The sequence below is a fragment of the Carcharhinus amblyrhynchos genome, chromosome 20 (genome assembly GCF_965287045.1).
Source record: "Carcharhinus amblyrhynchos chromosome 20, sCarAmb.v2.hapA, whole genome shotgun sequence".
In the NCBI taxonomy this organism is placed as follows: domain Eukaryota; kingdom Metazoa; phylum Chordata; class Chondrichthyes; order Carcharhiniformes; family Carcharhinidae; genus Carcharhinus; species Carcharhinus amblyrhynchos.
This window is the reverse complement of record NC_137343.1, coordinates 31,366,285-31,382,026: the sequence shown is the minus strand read 5'-3', so window position 1 is coordinate 31,382,026 and position 15,742 is coordinate 31,366,285. Positions and strand designations below refer to the sequence as shown.

The 15,742-nt window shown below is 41.0% G+C and overlaps 1 protein-coding gene across 1 annotated transcript in view; it reads left to right on the top strand.

Moving 5' to 3' along the window:
* Positions 1-15,742, top strand: part of LOC145356091 (calcium-binding protein 7) — a 63,932-nt gene that overhangs the window by 27,120 nt on the left and 21,070 nt on the right. The gene's annotated exons all lie outside the window — the stretch shown is intronic.

The window sequence follows — 15,742 nt, the reverse complement described above, 5'->3', positions numbered from 1 at the left end:
AGGCCCTACTCCAGCAAATTCTGGGCTATTTTCAGGACACGTTCATTCTTTTGTGTTCCACTAACTATTTTTTTTCAGATTGAAAACTAGTGTTATTGGTTCAACTTACACCTGAATTACATTTGAACATATTCAAATTCAAATAGAACAATTGTCTGCAATTAAATTATAGTTTGTCACCTACACTTTGGAGCACAGTACAAACGCCTGACCTAGTCAGTGCAAATCCAAATACAACATAGTCAAGTGGCTGAATGTGAAAAAAAGTACTCCAACATTCTACACAATGTTATTCTTCAAATAAAAAGGAATGTTACTCTCTCATTCCCCATCTTCTTTGTCTTCCTCAACTCCTCTGATGTACAGGACATTGTTACACCTTATTAGAACTTCGCCAAGGTGACCCGCTAAATTATTCATGTACTGCTGAATAAGAGATTGTGCTTTTTTTTCAATTTAGCTCACATTATGGTTTCAATATCAGAACATGTAAGAATCCCAGCTAATTAGAAATGAGCTACAGTGGCTTCATGATGTAAAATAAAACGTATATCAAATGTAATTGTTACAAGCCTCTGTGGATACCAATAACATGAAAGAACTGAACTTCCCAAACAACCTCATTGGAAAGATCCAATGGCGCAGATTTCACTTTTTAAGACATTTACTGGAACAAACAAACCAAAACGAACATAGATTAAGCATGGACCAACAGATAAATTGTACTTAACAGAAACTATAAATTACAATTTTATATAGCTGATAAGATAAAGGTATGTTTCACATATGGACAGTCCACTCGGTGTATGTGGCACTAACTTCAGCCACAAAGTCCTTCAAGAGCTCTGAATGTTCTCCAGTTCCTTTTCTTTCAATATTTAGTCCAATCCCCAGCTGACTGCATCACTCAACCAATCCCAGTTCTGTTGGCACGATTACCGGTAAAATGGCACACATATGCAGAACTTCCTCAACATTGCCCACAGTGGTCTTGATGGTGTACATCCACCAGTGCTGTCTTCAAGTAGCAGAAACAGCCTCAGCAACTGTATACTTGTCTATTCTCAGCTTCTGGATCCAATAGCCATCATCTTCAGCCTGCCCATACCACTAGGATCTGAGTGCTCCACTAGCCATATATCTTTTCATTTAGTTTCAAACACGTCAGTTTCTATTTCCCTCTCAGCTTTCCTGGAAAATGCAAAGTTCAGTTCCCTTTCAGTTGACTGAAGTTTACATTTCAGTTCCAATTAGAGTCTGTCTGAAAACACAGGCTACGCCAACAAACAGCTTGTGAACTATGGATTTCACCACATACTGTAAAAGCAATTAAAGTTTATTTGCAGTTGAACAGATATAATTGGATTACATATACATGGTAGAAAAGCCTTTGAAGTATTTGGTTATATTATAATTAAGTTTTGAGCAGAATTATTTTTAACAGACAGAGAGCCCAGCAGAAATCTGAGCGCAGGGACAAGCCGGAAATGGACAACAGTTGCCTTCCCTACTGAACAGACAACTGCTGCCATTGGACTTCATCAACCTTTCCAATTCCAATGAGACCTAACCTATTTTTATCTTTGCTTATTGAGAAAACAAACTTCTCCTTAAAAATCAAAACTTCACCATCATTCGAAAAAGTTAACAATGTTAACAAGGCTAATATTAGCCTGATTTAAGAAAATAACCTGGAATAATTTAATATTACTGTTCAGCATTGAAGAGGACTTGCCAAAACTGTGGGCTGGAATCCTCCAGTCTCACACTCTCAGCCAAATCTCCATTCACTACAGTGGGACCGGAGAATCCCAGCTGCGGGTGAGATTGGAGAATTCCAGCTATGATAAACAAAATGGCTGGTACTGGATGTAGCGGCACAGTGGTTAACACTGCTGCCTCACTGTGCCAGGGATCTGGGTTTGATTCCTGGCTTGGGTGACACTGTGAGGAGTTTGCACATTCTCCCCGTGTCTGCGTGGGTTTACTCTGGGTGCTCTGGTTTCTTCCTACATTCCAAAGATATGCAGGTTAGGTTGACTGACCATGCTAAATTGCCCCTTAGTGTCAGGATGATTAGCAGGAAAAATATGTGAGGTTACAGAGATAGGACCTGGGTGTGATTGTTGTTAGTGTAGGCTCGATGGGCCAACTTCTGTATTATTGGGATTCTATGAACTCACTGCGTGGACTGCAGCGGCTCAAGAAGGAAGTCCCCACAACCTTCTCAAGGGCAATTAGGGATGGGTAATAAATGCTGGCTTAGCCAGCGACTCCCACATCCTCTGAATGAATATTTTTTAAAAAGCAAGCTGGTTTGGGAGAGAGATGTTAATTTCTTTTGAACTTTAGTCCCAGAACTTCCTCTCCTTTTTAAACTGCTATAGTCATTTAGAGCCTACATGATTTACTTTGCTCTATTTTATAGAGTGCATAGATATTTTTGCTTTGGGCATAATTGGCCCAGTTGGATCCAAATGCAAGTTTTGACTGAAATTGCATTGGTTTTCAGAATTTTCTTTTGCAAGGTTTCTGCTCAAATTTATTTGCATATCACAGATTGCAAAAACTGCCATAACTTAGTGCAATATTTTATAACATAATTATTTGTTTAAGAATTAAAATTGCTTTAAAAAGTATCCTTTGATATAGTTGTAACTTGGTGAAGTTTTATTCATACCTGAAAATGGGTTTATTACAAAACATAAACATTTATTAAAATCAGTATGTGTGAATAACCCAATTTTAAATAACTGAGAACGTGTTTTAAAAATCTATATGGAACAATTTGTTAATTATACAGATGTACAGCAGTCAATTTCTTAATAAATGTGGAAAAAAGTAGTTTTGAAACTTGTCTGTTATCAGCATCCTTGCACTTAAGAGAATCAGCTTCATTTTAAGAAACTTCCTTGTAGGCATGCAAATTAGCAGAAGGTTAAAATGCTCATTAATTTACTCGTGCCATATGACCACTTTTGCAGGTGGAGTCAACTTCTAGTGCAGTGTTTTACCAAACTGGAAAAAAAAGGCATTTTGTGCTTAATTCTGTGTTCTTTTGCACTAGTTTAACCAATTTCCAGCAACTTGCAATTAATTAACCAGCACAAACTAGTGGAAAGGCAAAAGTCCCAACTCTTCAAAAGAATGAATATTTATAATGTCTTATGGATATTATTTACCATGGTTATGCAAAATCAAAAACTCCATTTATATGGCATATTTAGTGCATATTAAAAAAAACTTGGGGCTTTACAATTGAGATCTTTGGGGGTAGAATAGTGAACTATGAGGAGTGGGATGATCTAAAGTCTGGTTTGAGTAGTTTCTTTTTTTAAAGTGGGGTGGGGGGAGGAAGAAATGAAGAGCTGGTGGGTTTTAAGGAAGGAGTCTTCAGCTTGTAGGATTGAAAACTGGGTGCAATAAAGGGAGTAAGAAGTCTCAAAACACCAGGTTAGAGTCCAACCAATTTATTTGATAGTAAACCCACAAGCTTTCAGAAACAGTGTTTCTTCATCGGGTGTGTGGAAGGTTCTGATCAGAGGAAGGCATATAAAGACACACACAGTTAAGTCCACACGCCTGGCGAAGGAACACCATTTCCGAAAGCTTGTTGGATTACTATTAAATAAACTGGTTGGACTTTAATCTGGTGTTATGAGACTTCTTACTGTGTTTACCCCAGTCCAACGCCAGCATCTCTACATCATGCAATAAAGGGATCAGGGAGGGAGTGTTCAAAAAGTCAAAATCAAAGCCACAATTGTATTTATTTTACATATTAATAGCTATCTGGTAACCAAGAATAGTGTTCAGAAAGATTTAAAGTGATTAATCGTGGACTCTGAAGTTGGGTTATATAATCTGATTCTTCTCCGAGGTCAAGGCTGTACGTTACAATCTTTGCATCTATTTTTCTTTGGTTGCTGAATAGTTACTGATAGCTAATAATCAGGTGAAGTTTTAAATTTACTTATTCGTGTCACAAGTAGACTTACGTTAACACTGCAATGAAGTTACTGCGAAAATCCCCGAGCTGATGCTTGTTCGGGTACACAAAGGAAAAATTTAGCATGGCCAATGCACTTAACCAGCACAATTTTCAGACTGTAGGAGGAAACCAGAGCACCCGGAGGAAACCCACGCAGACAATGTGCAGACTCCACACAGACAGTGACTCAAGCTGGGAATCGAACCCAGATCCCTGTCACTTTGAGGCAGCAGTGACAATCACTGTGCCCATATGGGGTTTTGAATGTGAGTGAAAGCTTCAACTTTGCTTGCAGTCCAAAAGTACTTGTCAAATATGATCTGTTTCTTCCTTTTCATGTAATATTAATGGTCAGGAGACTGAGAGGACTGCCACCTTTTTGCTTAAAATCCAGCCCACTTTCATGTCATAAAATCTTCACCATTTGCCACATTTAAGGATCCGATAAGAGGTGAGTCCAACCATTTGAACCCAGCTGTTAATCAAATGCCTGGAGCTTAGTTTAAAAAAAGCACTTGAACTGGTAATCTCACTGCAAGGAACTAGATGCACAGTTGATGCTGAAAATGAAAAAAAACCATAGAATCATAAAATCGAATTATAGAATCCCTACACTGCAGAAAGAGACCATTCGGCCCATTGAGTCTGCACCCATTCTCAGACAGAGCACATTATCCGGACCTACCTCCTGCTCTATCCTCGAAACTCCACACATTTATCCCACTAATCCCCCTAACCTACACATCTTTTGGACACTAGGTGGGAGGGGGAGGGGCGAGGCAAGCCGGTAAGACTGAACCAGAGCCGAGAAATCAGGTTTGCGCCCGATTTATTGCCTGTCGCAATCTTACCAGCATTGGATATCCGGCGAGGTCAGCCTTGTAGCCATTTCCAATTCAAGGCTGAATAAATTATTTCAATTCATTTTAAACGTATTTTGCATTGATTTAACGAGCTCAGGATGCTATTGTCCGGACTCACGCCTCTGTGGCTTTGCGTGAGATGTTCTCTCCGGCAAGATCACAGCTAGTGCCCAGCAACGTGGACCAGTCGTGATGGTCTCGCCATTGATGCCTCCGGGAAGAGGTCGGGGGAAGGGAGGTGCCTGCCTGACATTCTGGCATTGCCCCCTGGGCACCCTGGCATTGTTCACTGGGCTTCTTGGCACTGTTCACAGAGTTATGCCCAGGGGGTGAGGCCTAAGAGTTTGGGGGCTTATGGGGCGGGGCAGAGACTACAAGGAGGATAGTTGGTGGTGGTGGGGGGCGCTATACACTTTGCGTTGAGATTGGTAGCAGGAAGGGCGGGGGGTGGACCTGCTTCTACTCTGCATATAGATCGGTGGGGGGAGGGAGGGGGATGATCAGGGCTGGTCATGGGGTGGGGAATCAGGCAGCCAACTGTCACAGGGGGTGGGGAAGGGAGAGAGGGTTTGGTCCGTGTGGATGGAGCCACAGGCCTCTATCATAGCTAATGGGGCAGTGGGGAGCCATGTTTGTGAGGCTGGGTGCTTTGTTTCTCATGATGTGGAGATGCGGGTGTTGGACTGGGGTAAACGCAGCAAGAAGTCTCACAACAGCAGGTTAAAGTCCAACAGGTTTATTTGGTAGCAAAATCCACTAGATTTAGACTTTATTTAAGACTTCTTAATGTGCTTTATTTCTGCCATAGAGGCTAGCTGACAGCAGCAAAGGTAGATTGATAGGTCTCTGCTGCTAATGACTTGCACATGTGCATTAGTACTCTCTGCTGTTCTCAACCAGCGTTTAGGTGACTTAAGCCCCACACCCCTCCCCTACAGGCAAAAAACCATTTCTGCAATTTTTCATTCTCTGAGTGCATAAAATAGCAGCTTTGAAGTCACGCAAACAGATTGGAACTCTCCCATTTTCCCACCCACCCGGGAATTAGAATTTTTTTGGTAAGCTTGACCCTGAAGGGTCAATTTGGCATGGTCAATCCACTTAAGCTGCATATCTTTGGACTGTGGGAGGAAACCAGAGCACCTGAAGGAAACCCATGGACTCACAGGGCGAACATGTAAACTCCACACAGACAATCGCCCAAAGCTGGAATCAAACAGGGGTCCCTGGCACTGTGAGGCAGCAGTGCTAACCACTGTGCCACCCATAGCGGTACTATAACTCCTCATGTTGATATTAAAGCACATGTCGGGGGTGGGGGGGGGAAGCAAAATCATAAACCTGTTCTTCAAGAGCATAGAAAGGATCTTACTAGAAGTAAGGAACAGATGAAATCTCAATGAATACATGTCACTGAACATATAATAAGCAGTAACCTGAGCAATTCTTCCCCAATTGTTGAGACAGATTAGAAGATCTTTACAGCAGTGTTGCACTACCTCTGAATAAAGACTGTTTGATTCTGACACCACCTGACTAAAGTGTAATAAATGTTCCATTTTCAAACAAAAAATTCACCAACCAGAGAATGCATGTACTAAATAGAACAGCCAACATTCTGCAAGTTAAGATAGAGTTTTCACTGGCATTTTTCTCCCAGTAAATCAAAAAGACCATAGTGCCAGTGCAAATTATGGCAAAAAATGTTTTTGCTGCTCACATCTGTTCCTGTTTCCCATTAATTGCATCATACACCAGGGATCCAGGTTCAGGTACATTCTGAATCCTTCCTAATGGTGATCTGGAGTCTTAATAATAAACTGCAGCTGTTCAACGGAGGAAAAGATTCATGAGTGACATGCACATATCACAAGACCGTCAAGAACTTTCAACATAAAACCACAACAAAGTCAGGCCCCTGCCATTTTGCAGGTGGCACATGCATAATGGGACATTTTGCCCTTGGTGCATTCATTGTAAGGCTGAAATACCTAAAACAAAGTCGGCAAAATTCGGATAGAGGCCAATTCAGGCTATTTTGGATGATCATTTTTGCCTCACTGGTAATCATGCAGTTATTTTCAAGTTGCTTCCTCCTAACGACATAAAATATTCAAAGATTGCCAGATGGATTTATCAAGAATTCATTAAAATCATTATAATTGAGTTGGCAGAGTTTCGATCACTTTCAAATAACTCTTTAGATATGAACCTGCACTTTCTGAAGAGTGAAGGCATGTGCTCTTTTGCTATTATTTTAATGGGTCACTAATAAATGTATCCAATAATTGCTTGTGTTGTCACTCACTTCTATAAATTGCTGATTAGTCAGTTACTGTAGCTCTATACTGAGATTCACTGGCTATATGATTACTTTCTACGATTTGGATCTTAAATAAAATGGATAACAACAATCTGCGACAAAGCCTAGCCGCACAGAAAGCCAACGTAATGAGCATTTCCTAATAGGCTCAATGGTACATTAGCAAGTCAGATTTGTATTCCTGTTCACAGGTCCAAAGATGGTTGGTATATAAACTGGTGATAGGTTTCCATCATGAGTTAATAGTATACAGTAAGTGGAAGCTTAAATGCATTGGGGCTACTGACCTTTGTTCTCAAATGCCCATGTGAAATTAACATGGTGATAGCCTCTTTTGTTAGTGGGATAAAAATAACAATTTAATCTATTATTTGAGTATGGCTACTTTTAGTATATTTGCACTATGAGAATCTCATCTGGGCCTATTCATAGAATCTATACAGTGCAGAAGGAGCCCATTCAACCCATCGAACCCTCACCAATCCCATTCAGTCCCTATCCCTGTAACCCCACTTCTTTATCCTACTAATCCCCCTGACATTAAGGGGTAATTTTGCAGGGCCAATCAACCTAACCTGCACTTCTTTGGAGTGTGGGAGGAAACCCACGCAGACACAGGGAGTACATAGAATCCCCACACAGTCACCCAAGGCCAGAATTGATCCCTGTGAGACAGTGTTAACTGCTGTGCCAAGGTGCCACATGTAAGTAATTTCTGGAATACATAGAAACATAGAAAATAGCAGGAGTAGGTCTTTCGGCCCTTCGAGCCTGTTCCACCACTTATTTTGATCATGGCTGATCATCAAATTCAATGGCCTGATCCTTCCTTCCCCCCTGTATCCCATAGAATTCCTCATGACCTTATCATTGTGGTGGCGGTAGAATGACGTCGGCTAAAAAAAACTTCCTCAATGCCTGGAATATAGGATTTAATTCCAACAGAGTAGAAATTCAGCAGGACCAAGATCCACCCCATATCTATCATTACTTGGGGACAGAAATCCTTCTTTCCTTCCTCCCCAACGAAGCACTTTGGTCATTTTTATCATGTTGCAAGGATGCGCTTTTGTTTCTCAAAAAGGAGATACAACTGCCCTTTTTTTTCTGCACAATAATGCTGTGTTTTTTTTAAACCGTAATCCTGTTAACAGTGGTTAGCACTGCTGTCTCACAGCGCCAGGGACTCAGGTTCGATTCCTGGCTTAGGTCACTGTCTATGTGGAGTTTGCATGTTTTCCCCATATCTGTGTGGGTTTCCTCTCACAATGCGAAAGAAACACTGATTAGGTGCATTGGCTATGCTAAATTCTCCCTCAGTGTAGCCGAACAGGCGCCAGAGTGTGGTGGCTAGGGGATTTTCACAATCGCAGTGTTAATGTAAGCCTGCTTGTGACTAATAAATAAACTTAACTTGTTAAGACAATGGAGGACTGCTGGCCAGCCAGAATATACAAACTTGCATTCCACCAAGGGAGATATAAAGGAAGAAACACTCAAACCCCTGGGAAGCACGAAACATCCCATCAACTGTTGGCTTTCACAAACATGTCTGAGATGAGACACCAAAATGCAATCACTTGTTCTAAAAACAGTGACAGAGCAGACATGGGTCAACCAAATTACTCTAGAATATTTTTAATTTGATTTTATTATTATCACATGTATTAGTATACAATGAAAAGTATAATTTTTTGTGTGTTATACAGATAAAGTATACTGTACATTGGGAAAGAAAGGAGTGCAGAATGTAACATTACAGTCATAGCTAAGGTGTAGAGATAGATCAACTTAATGCGAGATAGGTCCATTCAAAAGCCTGATGGCAGCAGAGAAGAAGCTGTTTTTGAGTTATTTGGTACATGGCCTTAGACTTTTGTATCCTTTTCCCCACGGAAGAAGGTGGAAGGGAGTATATCCGGGGTGCGTGGGTCCCCCGGATATGCTGGCTGCTTTTTCGAGGCAGTGGGAAGTGTAGACAGTGTCAATGGATAGGAGGCTGGTATGCGTGATGGACTGGGCTTCATTCACGACTCTTTGTAGTTTCTTGTAGTCTTCAACAGAGCAAGAGCTATACCAACCTGTGATACAACCGGAAAGAATGCTTTCTCTGGTGCATCTGTAGAAGTTGGTGTTAGGTGTAGTGGACATGCCAAATTTCCTTAGTCTCCTGAGAAAGTAGAGGCATTGGTGGGCTCCTTAACAATAGCATCCACATGGGGGGACGAGGACAGGTTGTTGGTGATCTCAGCACCTAAAAACCTTAAGCTTTTGACCATTTCTCCTTCGCCCCCACTGATATAGACAGGGGCATCCCTTCTACTATGCTTCCTGATGTCAATGACTAGCTCCTTTGTTTTGTTGACATTAAGGGAGAGATTACTGTTGCACCAATTCACCAGATTCTCTGTCTCATTCCTGTACTCCATCTCATCATTGTTTGAGATCCGACCCACAACAGTGGTATCAGCCAGCAGAACTTTAAGAACTGATCACCAAACCAGAGAGATCAGAACTCTGTACTGAAAAATTGCAAAGAAGCTTGATTGTAAATTTACAAGAATATAAACAAAAGCAGAGATCGTTTAATTTGTTTTTCCATGCTTTTTTCTCAGTGTGGAAAATCACAGTATGAAATGAGCCTATTTGGCCCATTGTCTGTATGCTGGCTCCTTGAAGATTAGCTGTGCTCAATCCAACACCTTTTTTTGTCCATAACCTTGTAAACTCCTCACCCTCAAGTGTTTGTTCGAGTCCTTAATGGAAACAGCTTCCACCAAATTTTCAGGTAGAGTGTTCTAGGTTCTAACAATTAGCTTGAGTTTCAAAAAGAAGTCTCCTTTTCCCTTTCTAAATCTTTTGCCAGTGACTTTGAACATATGGTCATTAACCCACTTGCCAGAGCAAATAATTTTCTCTCTCTATGCTGTCAAAATCTCTCACTAGCTTGAAAACATCCATTAGAGCATCTCTTAATCTTCTCTAGTCCAAGGAGAACAGTCCTGACCTTTTGACAAACATTTTTCAAAATTTCTCCTTGTAACTGCCATATCCCTGGGACTGTATTAGAAAACTCCTTTGTACCCTTGCAATGGTATTTCATGAAGTGTGATACCCAAAACTGTCCACAACACTCCAGCTGATGCCTGACTAGTGATTTATAAAGTTCTAGAATGGATCATTTGCTGCAACCCCAAGGGTTGTAAATTGAGGCATAGGATGTAAGTACGGGGATGCAATGGCCCAGTGGTATTATCGTTAGACTAATAATCTAAAAGCTCAGCTAATGTTCTGCGGACCTGGGTTTGAAGCCCACCATGGCAGATGGTGAAATTTGAATTCAATATTTTGTTTAAAAATGGAATTAAAAATCTACTGAAACCATTGTCAATTGTGGAAAAAACCCTTGTGGTTCACTAATGTCCTTTGGGGAAGAAAATCTGCCATCCTTACCCAGCCTGGCCTACATGTGACTCCAGATCCATGGCATTGTGGTCAATTCTAAACTGTCTTCCAAGGACAACTAGGGATGGGCAATAAATATTAGCCAGCCAGTGACATCCATGTCCCACAAAGGAATTTTAAAAAAAGAAATACATATGATTTTTTAAACCACCTTATTAACTTGTATGCTGCCTTTTTAATGATTTGAGTGTGTGGACATCAAGGATTCTCTGCTCATTTACACTTTTCAAAATCATGCCAGTTTATAGCTGTCTTTCCATACTAGTCATTCCAAAATGCATCACTTCACATTTCTCCGCTTTGAATTCTATCTGTCATGCGCCTGACAATTTTGTCATCTTGTCAGTCAACCTGAAGCCTATAACTATCCTCATCACCATCTACCACTTCTAAGTTTCTAAGAACTTTATAATGTTGCTCCCTATGCTGAAATCTGGGTCATTTATAAAAACTGAAAGGAGTATTAGACCCAAAATCATCCCTTTGGAGAGCACCACTACAAACCACCTCTCAGTCTAGAAACTCACTCATCACCACCCTTTCTGTCACACTCCTATCACTGAGACAATTTTTAACATTACTGCAACTTTTCTGTCAATTACTTGAGTTTCTATTTTCTTTATTAGCCTTCAGTGTTGATCAAATGCCTTCCAAGGGTCTATATACATAACATCTACTACACTACCTTGATCAACCTTCTTTGCTCCCTTATCAACAACTTCCAGCAAGTTAATTAGATACATTTTGCCTTGAACAAACCTCCTTGATTAACCCATGTCTTTCCAAATGGAAGTTTACTTTGAGCCTGCTTTCCACTAATTTATCATCACTGATGTTAGGTTAACTGGCCTGTAGTTTCCTGATTTATTCCTCACCTCGTTCCTAAATAATCATACAACATTACCAATCTTCTGGTTCTCTAGCATCACTCTGGTAGCTACTGAGGATTGAAAGGTAGGGACTAATGCCCCTGACATTTCTTCTTTCAGCGACCTAGGACAAAGCCTAATACCTCCCCTATGGTGAGTTTGGTAGCAAAGTGGGTAATTAATGTTCATTTAAGGACCTCATCCTACCATGTCTCTACTATTCCAATTCAACCATAATTCCATGTAGCATTTTGTTTCTGAAGCTCACCTTGTTAGTTACACAATAGGTATTGGCATAAACAAAATGTAAAATCTCCTTTGCACTTCTATTACTTTCCTCAATCTGGTCCCTGCTATTTTTGGTATAAATCTCAATTTAGAACCATAGAATCACCACAGTGCAGAATGAGGCCATTCGGCCCATCAAGCCTGCACTGACAGCAATCCCAGCCAGACCCTATTCCCAAGTATTTATCCTACTAATCCTGAACACTGAGTGGCAATTTAGCAAGGCCAATCAACCTAACCCGCACACCTTTGGACTGTGGGAGAAAACTGGAGCACCCTGAGGAAACCCACGCAGACACGGAGAGAACGTGCAAACTCCACAGACAGTGACCCAAGCTGGGAATCAAACCCTAGTCCCTGGTGCTGTGAGGCAGCAGTGCTAATTACTGTACCTCTGTGCCGCTTATATCTTTCATAGAAAATCTTGTAGGGTAGCGGTAGCATCCATATCTCTAGACCAACAGCAGCAGGTTCAAGTCCATCTTGACATGTCCATCAGCAGGATCAAGGTTGTTGGCTGATTTGATCCTTACCAATCAAAATCCACGTATATCAGCCTTAAATGTACACAAGGACTCTGTCCCCACAGCTCTCAGGCGCAAGGTGTTCCAAAGACTCACAACCCTCTGAGAGAAGAAATTTCTGCTCATCTCAGTCTTAAAATTGGTGCCTCTTTATTCTGAGACCATGTCCTCTACTCCTGGACTCTCCCATGAGGAGGAACATCTTCTCAGCCTTTACTCTGTCAAGCCTCTTAAGAATCCTTTATGTTTCAGTGAGATCAACTCTCATTCCTCTAAATTCCAATGAGTAGAGTACCAAACTTTAATCTTACCTCATAAGACAATCCCTCCATACAGGGGATCATCCTAGTGAACCTTTTCTGAACTTCCTCCAATGAAATAAGTATCTTTCCTTAAATAAGGAGACCAAAACTGCTCATAGTACTCCAGATGCAGTCTCTCTAGTGCTTTGCACAGTTGCAGCAAGCCTTTCCTACTCTTATACTCCAACCCCCTTGAAATAAGGGCCAACATTCCATTAGCCTTCCTGATTACCTGCTGCACCGGTGTGCTAACTTTTTGTATTTTGTGCACAAGTATCCTCAAGTCCCTTCGTGTTGCAGGTTTCTGCAGTTTTTTTTCCATTTAAATAATACTCTGTTCTTTTGTTCTCCCTTCCAAAATGAACAACTTCATATTTTCCCACATTATACTTCATTTGGCAATCTTTTTGCCCATTTACTGAACCTATCAATATATCTTTGTAAACTGCTTGTATCTCTCTCGCATCTTGCCTTTCCATCTAATATTTCCTTGTGTAGTTAGTGATGGCTTCAGACTTCCGAGCCATTCTGGTTAGACAAAGCCAAGTCTTGTGATGGAAACCAGACTGAGATAAAACTCATTATCTGCAGGCGTGGTGACCAGGGCAGTATGCAGAAGAACACTCTAAACACAGCAGCTGCAAAAGATTTGCCTTTTAAGAACTGGGAGTGTCTCCCTGCCTGATTCTAAAATTCCAAACAAAGTTAATAAAAGCAAAATACTTTTCAATTAATTCATGGGCTACAGGCATCATGGGGTGGCATGGCAGCACAGTGGTTACTTCACAGTACCAGGAACCCAGGTTCAATTCTGGCCTCAGGTCACTGTGAGGAGTTTGCACATTTTCCCCATGTCTGTGTGAGTTTCGTCTGGGTGCTCCAGTTTCCTTCCACAGTCCAAAGATGTGCGGGTTAGGTTGATTGGCCATACTAAATTGATCCTAGTGTCAGGGGATTAGCAGGGTAAAGGGAATAGGGCCTGGATGGGATTGTGGTCTGTGCAGGCTCAATGGGCCAAGTGGCCTCATTCTGCACTATAGGGATTCTATGATCACGAGCCGGGCCAGTTGTATTGCCCATCCCCAGACCAGATAAGGACAACAGATTTCCTTACTTAAAGGACATTAGTGAACAAGATGTGTTGTTTTTTTCAAAACTGTGGTTTCATGGTCATTATTTGACTTACAATTCCAGAGTCGTTTTTATTGAATTCAAACTTTGCCATTCCCCATGGTAGGATTTGAACCCAGGTCCCCTGTAATCACTGGATATTCCAAGGACAATACCACTACACCACTGCCTCAGCTGTTGGTGATTGGAAATAAAAACAAAGTGATCCAAAAACTCAGCAGGTTTTGCAGCACCTCTGGAGAGAGAAGCAGAATTAATGTTTCAAGTCCAAAATGACTCCTCTTTAGAGGTCCAATATAACCTATTATACAGAAGCCAAGTGCCTAATTTCATAACCTGCTGAACATCCATCCCTTTGAAGGAACTTTGCATCAACCCAGATATCTGACATCAGTAATTTTGGACCCATTGGAATTGCAATTCAAGAGTGGAAAAATACTCCCCTTTACCAGGCCCACCCTGATAGATCTCCCTCAACAAGCCAAGCCAACTATTCTTTTAACTTAACACTATCTTCTTTAGTTGCATAATTATTTGGTGTAACTTTTTTCAGGACGAGTGTGTGAATAAATAATTTCCTTTATTTTTAAACCCATGAAATTCTGATGCTGTTTCTTTGATGATTGTTGTCCCTAGAGTTTGAAGAAGATGATGGATGTGCAGATTCATCAATGATGAAAATGGCAATGGTTACATTGTCCTATTCTGGATGCACAGAGTTAGAAACATTTGGGGTATTGGAACGCTAATGTTGTGACACAGACAGATGCTGCTCTATGACACTGTTCACGGGAAGTGGTGAGATGTTGACGTGGATCCTGTTTAAAAGTGACAGCAGGTCAACGGGTCAAGGATCTTCAGCGAGTTCCTTCTCGTATTGATTCTTCCAGGTCATTAGGCTTGACACTGCACCACTTCAGATTTACCTTAACCATGTCTTTGTAGTGTTGGTGTGGCTCTGACCTTGTTTTTTTTTGCCAGATGCTGGCTCTTCATGAGGCTGCTGTATCAGAATGCAACTAGAAATCCACATATCTATCTTTCCAAAACAGCCATAGTGATTGCCAACAGTAAGAGAGGGCAATTGGGAATTTGGGGGCGGTTCAGTTTATCTCTTCTTTCTGTCCATAACAATTGTAATGGTGCTCATTTTACCGGTGTCAAATAGGTGCCAAAAGGTACTTCTCTGTCTGTCCAGCACTGGAAGAGCAGCACCAACAACATTGGATTGGGTGAATCTGGGAGCACATCAAACAACTTTTAAGAACTGGGAATGGGTCCCAGCCTAATGCTAAAACGCCAAACAAAGCTAACAAAAGAAAAATACTTTTTAATTAATGCATGGGATGTGGCTGGGCTCATATCCCATGCATTAATTAAATTGCCCATCCCAAACCAGGGAAGAACAACAGATTTCCTTCCTTAAAGGACATTAGTGAACCAATGTGTTTTTACAACAACTGACAATGGTTTCATTGTCATTACTAGACTTTTAATTCCAGAGTTTCCTCTCAAGTCTCACAAGGGCATGCTAGTTAGGAGCATTGGCCATGCTAAGTTCTCCCCTCATTGTACTTGAACTGGTGCCAGAATAAGACAACTGGGGGATTTTCACAGTAACTTCAATGGAATATTAAAATAAGAATCCTCTGCTTGCTTTCTGTTATTTTTAAGGAGATTGCCGCAGAGGCTCTAACAATTGGCAAGAGTCCTGCAAAGATGCTATTTAAATGGGTCATCCACTTGATAGTTGCTGGTTTGTCCTCTTGCTCCAGGTTAACATCAGAGTCTATTTTATAGTGTTCAGGAAGGACCTGGGTATATTGATGCATGAATCACAAAAAGCTAATATGTGGATACAGCAAGTGATTAGGAAGTCAAATAGAATGTGGTTGTTTGTTGCAAGGGGAATGGAATATTAAAGTAGGCATCATTTGCTACATTTGTACAGAGAATTGGTGAAACCTCATCTGGAACAGTGTTTAC